This window comes from Pelobates fuscus, chromosome 2, assembly GCF_036172605.1.
Source record: "Pelobates fuscus isolate aPelFus1 chromosome 2, aPelFus1.pri, whole genome shotgun sequence".
Taxonomy (NCBI): domain Eukaryota; kingdom Metazoa; phylum Chordata; class Amphibia; order Anura; family Pelobatidae; genus Pelobates; species Pelobates fuscus.
In genome coordinates, this window is record NC_086318.1 from 269,742,006 (window position 1) to 269,758,481 (window position 16,476).

A 16,476-nucleotide genomic window follows, 5' to 3' on the forward strand; every position below is an offset into this window, starting at 1 on the left:
CTGCTGAGTCCATACACACACACACACACACACAGACTGCTGGGTCCATGCACACATACACACAGAGATAATGCTGAGTCTATACACGCACAGAGACTGCTGAGTCCATACACAGATACAGACACACAGACTGCTGAGTCCATACACAGACTGCTGAGTCCACAGACACACACACAGACTGCTGAGTCCATACACAGACACACACACAGACTGCTGAGTCCATACAAATACACACTGCTGAATCCACACACACACAGACTGCTGAGTCCATACACACGCAGACTGCTGAGTCCATACACACACACAGACACATACACTACTGAGTCCATACACATACACAAACACATACACTGCTGAGTCCATAGACACAGACACCTATACTGCTGAGTCCATACACACACAGACTGCTGAGTCCATACACACACACACAGACTGCTGAGTCCACACACACACAGACTGCCGAGTCCACACACACACAAACACACATCATGCTTGGTACACACACACAGACTGCTGAGTCCATACACACAGAGACTGCTGAGTCCACACACACACACACTGCTGAGTGCTTACACACTTAGACTGCTGAATCCACACACACAGACTGCTGAGTCCACACACACACACACAGACTGCTGAGTCCATACACAGACTGCTGAGTCCATACACACACACACACAGACACATATACTGCTTAGTCCATACACACAGACACATATACTGCTAAGTCCATACACACACATACACATTTACTCTTGAGTCCACACACACACTGCTGAGTCCATACACACACAGACACACACACACACAGACTGAGTCCACACACACACACACACACACACGAGACTGCTGATCCCATACACACACACAGACTGCTGATCCCATACACACACACAGACTGCTGAGTCCATACACACACACACGAGACTGCTGTGTCCACACACACACACGCACACACACACACTGCTGAGTCCACACACACACACAAGAATGCTGATTACACACACACACGGACTGCTGAGTCCATACACACACACACACACACAGACTGCTGAGTCCACACACACACACACACACACACAAGACTGCTGAGTCCGCGCACACACACACACACACAAGACTGCTTAGTCCATACACACACACACACACACACACAGAGACTGCTGTGTCCACACACACACACACGCACACACACACACTGCTGAGTCCACACACACACACGAGACTGCTGATTACACACACACACACACGGACTGCTGAGTCCATACACACACACAGACTGCTGAGTCCACACACACACACACAAGACTGCTGAGTCCGCGCACACACACACACACAAGACTGCTTAGTCCATACACACACACACACACACACACAGATACTGCTGAGTCCATACACACACACACACACACACAGACTGCTGAGTCCATACACACACACATAGCCATGTATAGATCATGGAAATGCACTCAAACCCTCGTCCTCGACTCCTGGGTGCAAACTGGATCAGCCCTAGTACCAAAGGGACCAACTATCAACTTGAATGTAGAAAAAATAATCCAGGCACTCCAAGATGTTCCAAAGAAAATAGGCAATTTAATTGGACCCAAGCACCAAAGAACAATGACTGCTGAGTCCATACACACACACACAGACACATATACTGCTCAGTCCATACACACACAGACACATACAGGGAGTGCAGAATTATTAGGCAAGTTGTATGTAACGGACCATTTCACTTACAAGAGGATAAAACCCAGTTTAGGCGATAATCCCCTTTTCTAGAGACAGGCACAGCTACTGCAGAACACCAAACTCCCGAGCTGGATACGAAATAACACTCCAAACTGGAACAGCTGAACAAGAAAAGCATACAATCGGCTTACACTCTTGGCAGTCAGCTTACAATCCAATCCCCCCCAAGAACGAGACGACACTTCATTTTGAGGGTTAAGCAGGAACTCAAGACTGGGACACCCAGTCTGGCTTTTATTTCCAACTCACACATACAGGCCACACCCAGGGGGAGGCATAAAAGAACCAATGACATAGATGTTACCTCCCACACATCCCCTCCCCTTAGTGTGACACATAATCCCATTATGCATACAGAGTAAAATATACTTTTACACAACTTTCATAACTTTAAAACCATACATCACATTCACATAAAAATACATATCCACAATCAATCCATTCAGGGGAACAACATATTAAAAAATGGCATGAATCCGACCAGGGGTTTAAAAGTTACTAAAAGTATCTTTTGGGCCCTTGCTTGCAGCATGGCACAATCTGGCTCAAACAGAAGTAAAACATCCCCCACAATGCATCCCGGCTTCCTCCCTTCTGCCCTGGAGATAATTGGAGAAGTAATCCTATTATCTAGGACTAGAGTCAGACTCCATTGACCACATGGTTGCAAAAAGACAGTAAAAGACATAAAATTACATACTGATACATTTAACACATAAAACACACATTTCTACATATCCCCAGTTTAACTGAACACATAAATACCTACATAATATTTAAGACAGTATTACTGTGATATGTTACAAAGTCTTAAAGGGACATTAGTCCCAAAAGTCCCAATATGTCCATCGCTGATTTTAAAGGGCCAGTAGCAGCAATATAAATTATTACATGCCCAAATATAGTCTTTAAAGTGCAATATGTCCAGGGGCCATAGTCGCAGGGCAGGAGGCTAGCAGCCAGGCTTCTCCAGCCCACAGTGGCGAAGTTGGTTTCGCCACATTGTATTTTTGAGGATTAATTTTATTATTGAACAACAACCATGTTCTCAATGAACCCAAAAAACTCATTAATATCAAAGCTGAATATTTTTGGAAGTTGTTTTTAGTTTGTTTTTAGTTATAGCTATTTTAGGGGGATATCTGTGTGTGCAGGTGACTATTACTGTGCATAATTATTAGGCAACTTAACAAAAAACAAATATATACCCATTTCAGTTATTTATTTTTACCAGTGAAACCAATATAACATCTCAACATTCACAAATATACATTTCTGACATTCAAAAACATAACAAAAACAAATCAGTGACCAATATAGCCACCTTTCTTTGCAAGGACACTCAAAAGCCTGCCATCCATGGATTCTGTCAGTGTTTTGATCTGTTCACCATCAACATTGCGTGCAGCAGCAACCACAGCCTCCCAGACACTGTTCAGAGAGGTGTACTGTTTTCCCTCCTTGTAAATCTCACATTTGATGATGGACCACAGGTTCCACAGGTTCTCAATGGGGTTCAGATCAGGTGAACAAGGAGGCCATGTCACGCTGTGGAGTACTTGGACGCGTGTGATGGAGCATTGTCCTGCATGAAAATCATGTTTTTCTTGAAGGATGCAGACTTCTTCCTGTACCACTGCTTGAAGAAGGTGTCTTCCAGAAACTGGCAGTAGGACTGGGAGTTGAGTTTGACTCCATCCTCAACCCGAAAAGGCCCCACAAGCTCATCTTTGATGATACCAGCCCAAACCAGTACTCCACCTCCACCTTGCTGGCGTCTGAGTCGGACTGGATGACCGTTACCAATCCAGCCACGGACCCATCCATCTGGCCCATCAAGGCTCACTCTCATTTCATCAGTCCATAAAACCTTAGAAAAATCAGTCTTGAGATATTTCTTGGCCCAGTCTTGACGTTTCAGCTTGTGTGTCTTGTTCAGTGGTGGTCGTCTTTCAGCCTTTCTTACCTTGGCCATGTCTCTGAGTATTGCACACCTTGTGCTTTTGGGCACTCCAGTGATGTTGCAGCTCTGAAATATGGCCAAACTGGTGGCAAGTGGCATCTTGGCAGCTGCACGCTTGACTTTTCTCAGTTCATGGGCAGTTATTTTGCGCCTTGGTTTCTCCACACGCTTCTTGCGACCCTGTTGACTATTTTGAATGAAACGCTTGATTGTTCGATGATCACGCTTCAGAAGCTTTGCAATTTTAAGAGTGCTGCATCCCTCTGCAAGATATCTCACTATTTTTGACTTTTCTGAGCCTGTCAAGACCCATTTTGCGAAAGGAAAGGAAGTTGCCTAATAATTATGCACACCTGATATAGGGTGTTGATGTCATTAGACCACACCCCTTCTCATTACAGAGATGCACATCACCTAATATGCCTAATTGGTAGTAGGCTTTCGAGCCTATACAGCTTGGAGTAAGACAACATGCATAAATACTCATTTGCCTAATAATTCTGCACTCCCTGTATGCTGCTGAGTCCATACACACACAGACACATATACTGCTGAGTCCATACACTCACACAGACACGCAAACACACACACACTGCTGAGTCCATACACACGCACACACACACAAACAGACTGCTGAGTCCACACACACACACACACACACACACACAGACTGCTGAGTCTATAAAGACACACACACACAGGCTGCTGAGTCTACACACACACACACACACACACAGACTGCTGAGTCCACACACACAGACTGCTGAGTCCATACACACATACACAGACTGCTGAGTCCATACACACACATACTTACACATACACACACTGCTGAGTCCACACACACACACACACACACACACACACACACACAGCGTGCTGAGTCCATACACACACAGAGACTGCTGAGTCATACACAGACACACAGACTGCCGAGTCCATACACATACTCACACACAGACTGCTGAGTCCATACACATACTCACACACAGACTGCTGAGTCCATACACAGACACACACACAGACTGCTGAGTCCATACACACACACACTGCTAAGTCCTTACACACAGGCTGCTGAATCCACACACACACACACACACACATACTGCTGAGTCCATACACACACACACACACACACACACACACACACAGACACATATACTGCTGAGTCCATACACACACATATACTGCTGAGTCCATACACACACAGACATATATACTGCCGAGTCCATACACACACAGACACACATACAGACTGCTGAATCCACACACACACAAAGACTTCTGAGTCCATACACACACAGACACACACACACAGACTGCTGAGTCCACACACACACAGACTGCTGAATCCACACACAGACTGCTGAGTCCATACACACACACACAGACACATATACTGCTGAGTCCATACACACACATACACATATACGGCTAAGTCCATACACACACAGACACATATACTGCTGTGTGACGAGACCAATCTCGCCACTGTGCATTGGAGGAGCCTGGTTGCCTTCCTGCCTTCTGCCTTTTGACTATGGACCGGCATTTAAATACTTTATTTTCCTATGCAGAAAAGTATATTCATGTATTTCTGCTCTGGCATTCGGTAGATTCTCGGATTTACTGAATGAACTCATTTAACCCAGATAGCTATGCCATGGAGCCTATTCGTGTAATAAAAGACTTTGGCTCCATGGCAATTGAACTGTATGTGTGTGGTCTGAGAGCCATTCAGTAATAATGTGCGCTCAGACCTAAGCTATCTGGGGACATGTTACATAGTTACATAGCTGAAAAGAGACTTGCGTCCATCAAGTTCAGCCTTCCTCACATTTGTTTTTTGCTGTTGATCCAAAAGAAGGCATAAAAAACAGTTTGAAGCACAATTTTGCAACAAGCTAGGAAAAAAATTCCTTCTTGACGCCAGAATGGCAGTCAGATTTATCCTTTGATCAAGCAGTTATTACCCTACATTGAAAGATTATATCCTTGAATATTCTGTTTTTGCAAGTATGCATCCAGTAGCTGTTTGAACATCTGTATGTACTCTGATAAAACCACTTCTTCAGGCAGAGAATTCCACATCCTGATTGTTCTTACAGTAAAAAAAAAACCTTTCCTTTGCCTTAGACAAAATCTTGTTGCATGTATATTTTATATTTTATGTAATAAATGTAACCTTGTGTATTTTATTGTATTTTACTGTCTTTTTACTGCCATGTGCTTAATGGAGTTGTGCCTCTGTCCTTGGAGATAATTGGATTACTTCTCAATTATCTCCAGGATAGAAGACTCTGTGGAACTGTTTTTGGGCAGAAAAGCCATGCCTCCTTTGGTCACAAAGGACTTTGATCTATCTTTTGAACCAATGGACCAATGTGGATGATTTTGACATATGTTCGTATTTGGAGTATGCTGATTCTGAAAATGTAAGTGAATGTGATGCATACTTTTAAAGTTATGAATAATGTGGAAAAACTATATTTCTCTGCCTGTGATAATTACATTACCCATTGTGGAAGGTAATTGTATCACAGGCAGAGGGGAGGATTTTGTGTGGGAGTGTCTGAGTGTATTGTACGTGTTTATTGGTTGTTTTCCAAAACCCTGTGGGTGGTACTGGTCACTGTTTGACCCTCAACACGGAGCTTTGTCTCGTTCTTGGGGGGATTTACTGTATGCTGTTCCAGTTTGACTGCTAGGAGTGTAAATCTATTTGTATGGTTTTTCCTATTCGGCTGTTTACGGCATTCATATGCTTCTCCGGTTCGGTGTCTACAGTAGCTGTGCCTGTGTCTGTGGAAGGGAAGATCTACTAAATGGCTGTTAACCCCTTTTATGCCTGGGGGTGCCGTTACAATTGGTGGCAAGTGGCGGGATTGTTCCTACAGCCAGAAGGTCAGCTACAGGAGACACCATTCCCTGAATTTACAAATTGAGGGCAACACATGTCTGAGTAAGGTGACCCAAACAGCACCAGTATGGAACCAGCAGTGGAGTACAGCTACTCTAGGAGAGAGTTTGATAATATGATGGGATTGCGGCTGAAGTTCTTCGGACCCAATCCAGCTGAGAAATACGTTCAGTCCATGAGGAACCTAGTGTTCAAGAATCTGCAATACCGGGCAGAAAGGTCAGCGTTGGGAGGAACTCCAGGGCAACGCATGTCCCAGTACAGCGACCCTAAAAGCAACAGAATGGAACCAGCAGTGGAGTACAGATACTCTATGAGAGAGTATGACCGTATGATGTGGTTGCGGCTGAACTTCTTTGGACCCAATCCAGCTGAGGAATGTGTGCAGTCCATGAGGAATCTAGTGTTCAAGAATCTGCAACACCGGGCAGAAAGAGATGGTCAGCTGGCACGTTGGGAGGAACTCCAGCGGCAGGTACTGCAGGGAATTGGGAGCCCAATCTCCATTCCCCAGCGGCAGTGTGATATGCAGGGAATTGGGATCCCAGTCTCCATTCCCCAGAGGCAGTGTGATATGCAGGGAGTTGGGAGCCCAGTCTCCATTCCCCATCAGCAGTGTAATCTGCAGGGAATAGGGAGCCCAGTCTCCATTACCCTGCGGCAGTGTGATTCATTGGGAATTGGGAGCCCTGTCTCCACTCCCCAGGGGCAGTGTAATTTATTGGGAATTGGGAGCCCAGTCTCCATTCCCCAGCGGCAGTGTGATCTGCAGGGAATTGGGAGCCCAGTCTCCATTCCCCAGCGGCAGGCTGAGCTACCGGGGGCAAAGACGGTTGGTCCTGTCCCCCAACAACAGGGCTGTTTAGCCAAAGGGGGGACAGTCGGTCTCCCCCTCCAGCAGCAGAGCTGTGTATCTAAAGGGGAGACAGTCGGTCTCCCCCTCCAACAACCAGGCTCCAACCAGACTACTCCCATGGTAGAGTTGGCACCAGGGCAGAGTACCGCTGGTCTCTGCCCACTCAGCAACCCACCAAGTCAGCTTACCAGTCCCCCACACAGCCATGGTGAGGCACCTGGACATGGACAACTTTCTCCTCTACCCAGGTGTATTAACCAGTAATTGTGGGTGGGCTGTATTACTGTTGGTGCTTCATGGATGGGCTGCTGGACTAACCAGGGCACTGACCGGCAGGAGGTCAGATACCCTGTTAGTCTGTCTGGAAAAGGGGAGAGATGTGATGAGACCAATCTCGCCACATTGCATTGGAGAAGCCTGGTTGCCCGCCTGTTGCCTCTGGACTATGGCCCCATGTTAAAAAGCCTTCTTTTCCCCTGCAGAAAAGGCTTGTTCGTGCCTTTCTGTCCGGCAGTCAGTAGATTCAATCTACCGAACAAACAACCAAATGACTAGACCACCTGTTTTGGGAGTGTGTCGGCAATTTACCTCCCAGAAGCTGCGGTTAACCGCAGCTTAATTGACAAATGCTGGATGGCCTTTGTTCATTTGCCGAACACGTGGCGGTGGCCATTTTAAAGTCCTGAATGGCCAGCGGTGTTCAGCGCCCAAACTATGGAAATGGAAACGGACACTTATTTGCACGAACACCGCTGAGCCGTCAGCCTCCTTGCTTCTGCATTCGGTCATTTAACCGGATGCCTGTTCATTCGGTAGTTTAAACCGTATGAACAGCATTACCCCAGATAGCCATGCCATGGAGCCTATTCGTTTAACGAAAGACCATGGGAAAGACTTTGGCTCCATGACGATTGAAATGCATGTATGTGATCTGAGCGCCATTCTGTAATAATGTGCGCTCAGATCTAAGCTATCTGGGGATGTTTATGTCTTTTACTGTCTTTTTGCTAACATGTGCTTAATGGAGTTTTGCCTCTGTCCTTGGAGATAATTGGATTACTTCCCAATTATCTCCAGTATAGAGGGGAGGGATTGTAATGTACTGTGGGAGTGTGTTAACCAGTGTTTGTGACTAAATGGCTACTAAAAAGATTAAACATACCCCACTTTCAATACCATTGAAAGTGGTATGCCATTATGGGGTAATTCTCATTCCTGGGCTACCACACCGTCTCAAAGGTAACACTACTAATCTGGCAAATTTCAATTTTAAAATGGAACGTTTTATATTTGACCCTGTAACTTTCCAAAACACCATAAAACCTGTTAATGGGGGGTACTGTTGTACTCGTGAGACATCGCTGATTACAAATATGTGCATTATTGTGCAGTAAAACCTAACAGTATTATGACATTCACAGCTAAAATGTCAGATGGAAATACAAATGTAAAAAAAATCTTATTTTCTCAATTTTTTTTAAATTTTATTCATAATAAATTATGTTCCATATATGAATAGTTAATGAAAAATTAAAGCCCTGTTTCTCCTGAACAAAATTATATATAATAATGTGTGGGTGTGACAGTGGTGAATTACGGTTGAACAGACAGTGCAAATTCCAGTTTTTGTGTACGTTTTGTTTTGATCAGAACGTGCACTATTGACTCCGTCCTGAAGGGGTTAATATACCTTGGTCTGATCATAATGCAATAATTACTCTAACTAAGCATGATACGTTCAGAAATATATCTAACTGTCGGTTTAATGAACGTTTGTTAAATAATCCTAAATATCTAAATCAAATTAAGGTAGCAACAGATTTTTCTTTAAAGAAAATTACAATAATGAGGTATCACTCCTGGTAATTTGGTGTGCTTATAAGTGTACAATTCTGGGTCACTTAATTAAACTGGGATATCAAGAGAAAACTAATAGTTCTAAACAAATAGCACAATCAAACATCAAATTGGATAAAGTGCAAAAAGAAAATAAACAGGTATTATAAAGGTAACAGGGCAGATAGATTATTATCCAGCAGATGAAAAAAAAAGAAATGGTAAAAAAGAGGGTAGCTAAGATCATTCAAGGTGATTCGACCATCCTGGCTCCCTCCAAGATAGGCCAAGCCTTCCAAGAATTGTATTATAATCTCTATAAACTACCTGATAAACATTTGCCAACAAATATTGAAAGTTTCCTGGAAAAAATAAAGCTTCCTAAAATATCCAAAGTTCATTTTGGGAATTTGAATGAACCCATATAAACAGCTGAGGTTATTATAGCAATTAAAAAACTAAAGCCACATAAATCGCCAGGCCCAGATGGTTTTAGTAATATATTTTATAAACTGATGAAGGAATATATAATTGACAGCTTAACTAACACATTTAATGAGTTTATGAAAAATGGGAAGATACCAGATGAACTGTTAAAGGCTCATATAAGACCCATTCCTAAACAACAACAACAAAAAAACAGAGTTGATTTCAAATTATAGACATTTTTCTTTATTGAATGTGGATATGAAATTGTATTCATCAATAATTGCTGCTAGACTGAATGTTAAAAGATTCACCGAGATTAAGTTGTCTTCGCCTCCAAACGATCATCAGCATATAATGTTTGACGTCTTGTTGATATCGTAGATTTGGTTTGGAAATAACTCATCCCTTCTGATCCTGTCACTTGACGCCGAGAAGGCGTTCGACAGGGTCAGGTGGGATTTTTTAAAAACTGTTTTGGAAGCTTTTGGTCTACTGAAGAATATAAGAAGGGCAATAATGGCTTTTGTTACAAACTGCCATTTGTAACTGACCCTTTAAATGTCAAAATGCCCTGCTTCCCTGGGTTGTGGAGAAGCCTATTTGCCTGCCTCCTTTCTCATGACTATGGCCCCTGGGAGATGGTGCCCTTGAAAACTTATGGACTTTTATTGGGTGTGTATGGCTCTTTAAGAACCGTCTGGGGACATATTGTGACTTTGTTGAACAATGCCCCTTTAAGATGGTGTCCCCAAACCTTTAATATACTGTGTTTCTGGCTTTCTCCCACTTGGTTCAGTAAATGGGGCTTACTGAACCAAGTACCACACAGGCGGACCACCCAGAAGTGGAAGTGTGCAGGCAATTTACCTCCCAGGCTGGGAGCCTGCTGTAGGTAAATTGCCGACCGCTGGGTGGCCGCAGTTCGTGCAAACCAACACATGGCGGCGGCCATCTTTGTTCATTCGAACGAGGTCAGCGGTATGTGTAGCCAAATCCATGGAACTGAAATCGGCTACACATTTCACCGAACACCGCTTACCCTTACCTTCTCCTAAACTGAACTTTCATCTGCAGAGACTAAGTGTCACGCCACTCCTTAGCTGATTTGCCCTCGTGCAGTACTCATACTCACCACTGTTTCTGTTTGGCACTGTTCTTCATTTCTTTTCATTTAGCACTTCACCTGGTCCTTGTTTAGTACCTATTTAGTTTGGGTTCTCCCCTCACTCCTGGCCAGATCATTGTTTCTTGTCTCCTGTTTCCCTGGTTCCTGGTTTCCCGTGATTCTGGCTCCTGCCTCCTGGCTCCTTGATCCTTGATCCTGCATACTGTTCTTTGTTCCTGTGTCCTCCTGGTCCTTCGTTGCTGTGCCCTCTGATCCTGTGTTCTGGTTCCGTGATCTCTGCTTTATTTCCAGTGATCCTGACCCTGCAGCCTGGTTCATTTATTTTGCCTTTGGTCTTGCTTCCTGGTATATCTGCCTTGTGATCTTTGGAACTGTGTCCTACCTATTACTAGTGGTGCTTGCACAATCCTGCCTTCATACCAAAGGACTCTTTAAGTATTCACTGCCAGCACTATTCATGCTTATCCTATATTGTTATATACATTTTGTTCTGTGACTTTGTATATATTTATTATGTTGTTTTGTTATCTTTTTGTACTTTGATTCTCTTTAACCCCTTAAGACCGCAGGACGTACTATGCCGTCCTTATTTAGATGGCTCTAAAATCCGCAGGGCGGCATAGAACGTCCTGCGGTCTTATGTACTTACCCGGTCGCCGGCGATCCCACGCCGGCGATCGCGGTATGGGGGACTTACCTGGGAGCCCAGGGAGTCCCCCTCCATCCTCTTCGGCCCCCCAGGGCCATGTGATCGCGAGGTCCTTGCGAGGACCCCGCGATCACATGGACGGCATAGCCGTCCATGTCAATGCCAGCAGGGGGAGTGCCTGTAATGACAGGTACTCCCCCTGCTGTCTGAAATTCAAATAAAATCCGTTAAAACAGTGTAAAAATAAGATTATATATACTTAGATCATATATATATTTATTATATATATGATCTAAGTATATATATATACACATATACACATAAATATACATACACTGTCTACGTGTATTTTAATATTAATATATACATAATTATATATATATATATTAATATCAAAATACACGTACAATGATGTTGATTAAATATATATATAATTTTTATTATATATATTTATATATAATAAAAAATAAATAAATATATAAATACGTTAAAAAAAATAAAAAAAATAAAAAAAATAATACAAAATAAATAGATAAAAAATATATAAACATGCGAAATTTCGTTCTAACTGTATTTTAAAATTAATATATATATATATTGATATCAAAATACATGTAGAACGAAATAATATATATATCTATATACATAAGTATATACGTATATATCACTAAATATATACCTATATATAAATAAAAATAATAAAAAAAATTATATACATATATATGCACACATATATATATATACACACCTATATATATAATAATTCTACGCATATATTTATGTAATAATTTTACATAATTAGGTCATTTTATTAATTACAATTAGCGGGACCTGCCTGACAACCCATGCTGAAACTATAGGGAATTTAATTTGCTAGCACTATATTTAACCCTATAACTTTCCAAGACACCATAAAACCTGTACATGGGGGGTACTGTTTTACTCGGAAGACTTCGCTGAATACAAATATTAGTGTTTCAAAACAGTAAAATATATTACAACGACGATATCGTCAGTGACAGTGACATTTTTTGCATGTTTCACACACAAATGGCACTTACACTGACGATATAATTGTTGTGATACGTTTTACTGTTTTGAAACACTAATATTTGTGTTCAGCGAAGTCTCCTGAGTATAACAGTACCCCTCATGTACAGGTTTTATGGTGTTTTCAAAAGTTACAGAGTCAAATATAAGGTTTGCGTTTCATTTTTTTCACATTAAAATTCGCCAGGTTGCCTTTGAGACCGTATGGTAGCCCAGGAATGAAAATTATCTCCATGATGGCATACCATTTGCAATAGTAGACAACCCAGGGTATTGCAAATAGGGTATGTTTTTTTTTTTAGTAGCCACTTAGTCACAAACACTGGCCAAAATTTGCGTTCAAATTAGTTTTTTGCATTTTCAAATATTAACACTAACTTTGGCCAGTGTTTGTGACCAAGTGGCTACTAAAAAAGACTGGACATACTCAATTTGCAATACCTTGGGTTGTCTACTTTTGCAAATGGTATGCCATCATGGGGGTAATTCTTATTTCTGGGCTACCAAAGGCAACGTAACCAATCTGGCGAATTTCAATGTGAAAAAACTGAAATATGTAACATGCTATATTTGACCCTGTAACTTCCCAAAACACCATAAAACCTGTACATAGGGGGTACTGTTTTACACGTGAGACATCGCTGAATACAAATATGTGTATTTTATTGCAGTAAAAGCAAACAGTATTATGACATTCACAGTTAGAATGTCACGTAGAACTAAAAAAATTAAAAAAAAATCTTATTTTCTCTCATTTTTGTAATATTTTTTTCATATTAAATTATGTTCCATACCTAAATATTTGATGTTAAATGAAAGCCCTGTTTCCCCTGAATAAAATGATATATAATAAGTGTGGGTGCATTTAATATGAAAGAGGTGAATTACGGTTGGACAGACATGTAGCGCAAATGCCAGGTTTTGTTTACGGTTTTTTTGGATCACAACTTGTACATTTGGCTGCGGTCTTAAGGGGTTAATATATATTTCTTTATTTGCACTATTCATTGTGTCTTTTGCATTTATTCTTTGCTAAATTGGTTCCTACATTTAAAGGGATAGTGCTGTCTCTGGGCAGCACCCCTTCATGTCCATGACACTAAGTCCCGTTCAAAGATTCGAACGCACGTTCGAATGGGACTTAGTCATTTTTCTGCATAATCTATGGAACTGTTTTGGGCAGGAAAATGTGCTTGCGGTCGGTCATAAAGGACTTCCATCTAACTTTTTATCCACTGGAGGGATTTGTATGATTTTTGGATATGTTTGTATTTTAAGTGTTCTGAGTTCGAATATGTGATTTATGAAGATTGGACGTATATTTTTAAAGTTACAGTGTATGTGTAAAAACTGTATTTCTCCTGCTTGTGATAATTATGTTACCCATTGTGTACCATAATTATATCACAGGCAGAGGGGAGGATTTTGGATGTAATTGCTGGGAGTGTTTTCTGTAATGTACGTGTGTTATTGGCTGTTCTGTAAAACCCTGTGGGTGGTCCTATCTAAGGGAAACCTGCATAAAAGAAAGCCCTTTGGGTGCCAATAAAACAGAATGACTTGACCCTCTAACTTGCAGCCTTGACTCATGTTTGTAGGGGACAGCTATAATCACTACAGGGATTGCTATGCTCTTCATACTCCCGTAGCTACTGAGCTGTTGTAAGAGCTCTTGTTCCTGATCCTGCTTCGCTCTACAGAAGGAAGAGGTTCACCTACTGGAACCTGGAGCCTGGTCGTAGGTCCAGGGTGGATAGCAGACGGCGAGATCCTAGCCCAGCAGCGGCGGTTCGTGGAGTCTGCAGTACTTATGGTGTCTACGGTGCTAATGGTCCTTTGGTGAGCGCTAGGAGCATCCTTTCTACGGTCCAACTTCCAGCCAGCCTGGAGGCATCCGTAACAGCTTTAGATACTTCTCCGATGGCCAGAGTGGTGGGTGCTGGATGTACCTCGGATTGGTTTAATAAAAGGTCTGAAGGTAAAGGGCGACTGTGTTAAACTGACCATGTACGCAGATGATGTCGTACTTACTCTTGTAGACCCTGTGAACTCTCTTAATACTCTGTTGCCATTTATGGAGGAATATTCAGTTCATTCAGGGTATAAACCAAATGTTAATAAATCAATAGTCTTACCTATTAATTTGCCCAAGTTGACGGTAGAGGTATTAAAAAATGGGTTTGGTTTTAGTTGTGCAGAGTTATCAATTAATTATTTGGGGATTGAAATTGCAAATGACGTAAGCAAAATAATGGAACTTAATTTTTTACCACTCCTTAAATATACAGCTAAAAAATGAAACAAATGGAGAAATCTTGAAATTTCTTGGTGGGGGTTGATTAATGTAGTAAAATCTTATATTGTCCCAAAATGGCAATATACTTTTTGGATGGTACCGCTGCCTTGCCCAGATAGCTGTGTGACATTAGCACAATCTCTCATTAATAAATACATCTGGCTGGGCAAAACTCCAAGAATACATTAGAATTGCTTATTTTTTAAAGTTAAATTAGGAGGACTGGGTGTTCCTATCTTGAAAGACTATCAAAAGGCCTGTAGTTTATTGCATGACTTTACTACTCAGTTATAGATCTCTATTGTGGAAATATGGTATAAAATTGAGCAGGATTTAACTCAAGTTTAAGGGCCCTCAGTCTGGGGCATATTAGCCGCGAGGCAAACAAGGCATTTGCCTTGGGCGGCATTTTCCAGGGGGCGGCAAAAAATGCCGCCCCCAAATGCCCAGGGCAAATGCCTTGTTAGCCTTGCGGCTAACAGACATGCCGGCTGGCTGCTGGGCGGTCGGGCGGCACTGGCTGTCGGGCAGGCGGCCAGCGAGGGAGCACTTCCTCTGAGCTGTCTGCTCAGCTCCCTCGCACGCCCCATGTTGAGACTGGGAGCCAGAATATGACGTCATATTCCGGCTCCGCCTCCCAGCCTCACTCTGCGGGCGCGAGGGAGCTGAGCAGACAGCTCAGAGGAAGTCGCTGGCCGCCCGCCCGACAGCCAGTGCTGCCCGACCGCCCAGCAGCCACTGGACCACCAGGGAAACACCCCAGGGAAAAGGAGACACCCCCCCCCCAGCATTCCCAAAGGTAAGGAGGCTGGGAGGGTGGGGTGTTTAAATGCTAATGTGTGTGTCTGTTAGTGTGTGTGTCTGTAATGTGTGTGTCTGTTAGTGTGTGTCTGTTAGTGTGTATATGTTAGTGTGTCTGTGTCTGTTAGTGTGTGTGTCTGTGTCTGTTTGTCTGTGTGTCTGTTTGTCTGTGTATCTGTTAATGTGTGTGTGTGTGTCTGTTAGTAAGTGTGTGTGTGTCTGCTAGTGAGTGTGTGTGTGTCTGACTGTGTGTGTGTTTTCCTGTGAGTGTGTGTGTGTCTGCTAGCTTGTGTCTGCTAGTGAGTGAGTGTGTATGTTAGTGAGTGTGTCTGTCAGTGAATGTGTGTGTGTGTGTGTGTATTTAGAATGTGGGGCGGGGGGTGGCGCGGGGGGAAGGGTTGGGTGGGGGTGGCGCAGGAATACATTTCTAGACAAAAATCGAATAATATAATCTGGCTTGAAAAAGTATTAAATAAACTGTTGCCAAAAAAATGGATAGCTGACTGCTTACAACTTATGTCAAGAGACCCCGACAAACCTATAGAAGCAATTATTGATAAATGGCAAGCTGACTTAAATGTCTAAATTAGTTGCGAACATGGAGGAAGGCCTTATCCTTAGTTTGTAAAAATATTCGATGTCTTAACTTAGTAGAATGCCAATACAAACTGGCAACTAGATGGTATCTGGTTACCAGCAGAACAAGTAAATGTAATAATAACATGGATCTTACATGTTTTGGTGCTGCAACATAGAAAGAGGGGATTATCTACACATATGGTGGGGTTGTGG

General features: G+C 42.5%; 1 protein-coding gene across 1 annotated transcript in view; it reads left to right on the plus strand.

The window, feature by feature from the left end:
- The window catches only part of PCNX2 (pecanex 2), a 3,673,975-nt gene that overhangs the window by 318,594 nt on the left and 3,338,905 nt on the right, over positions 1-16,476 (plus strand). The window lies entirely within an intron of this gene.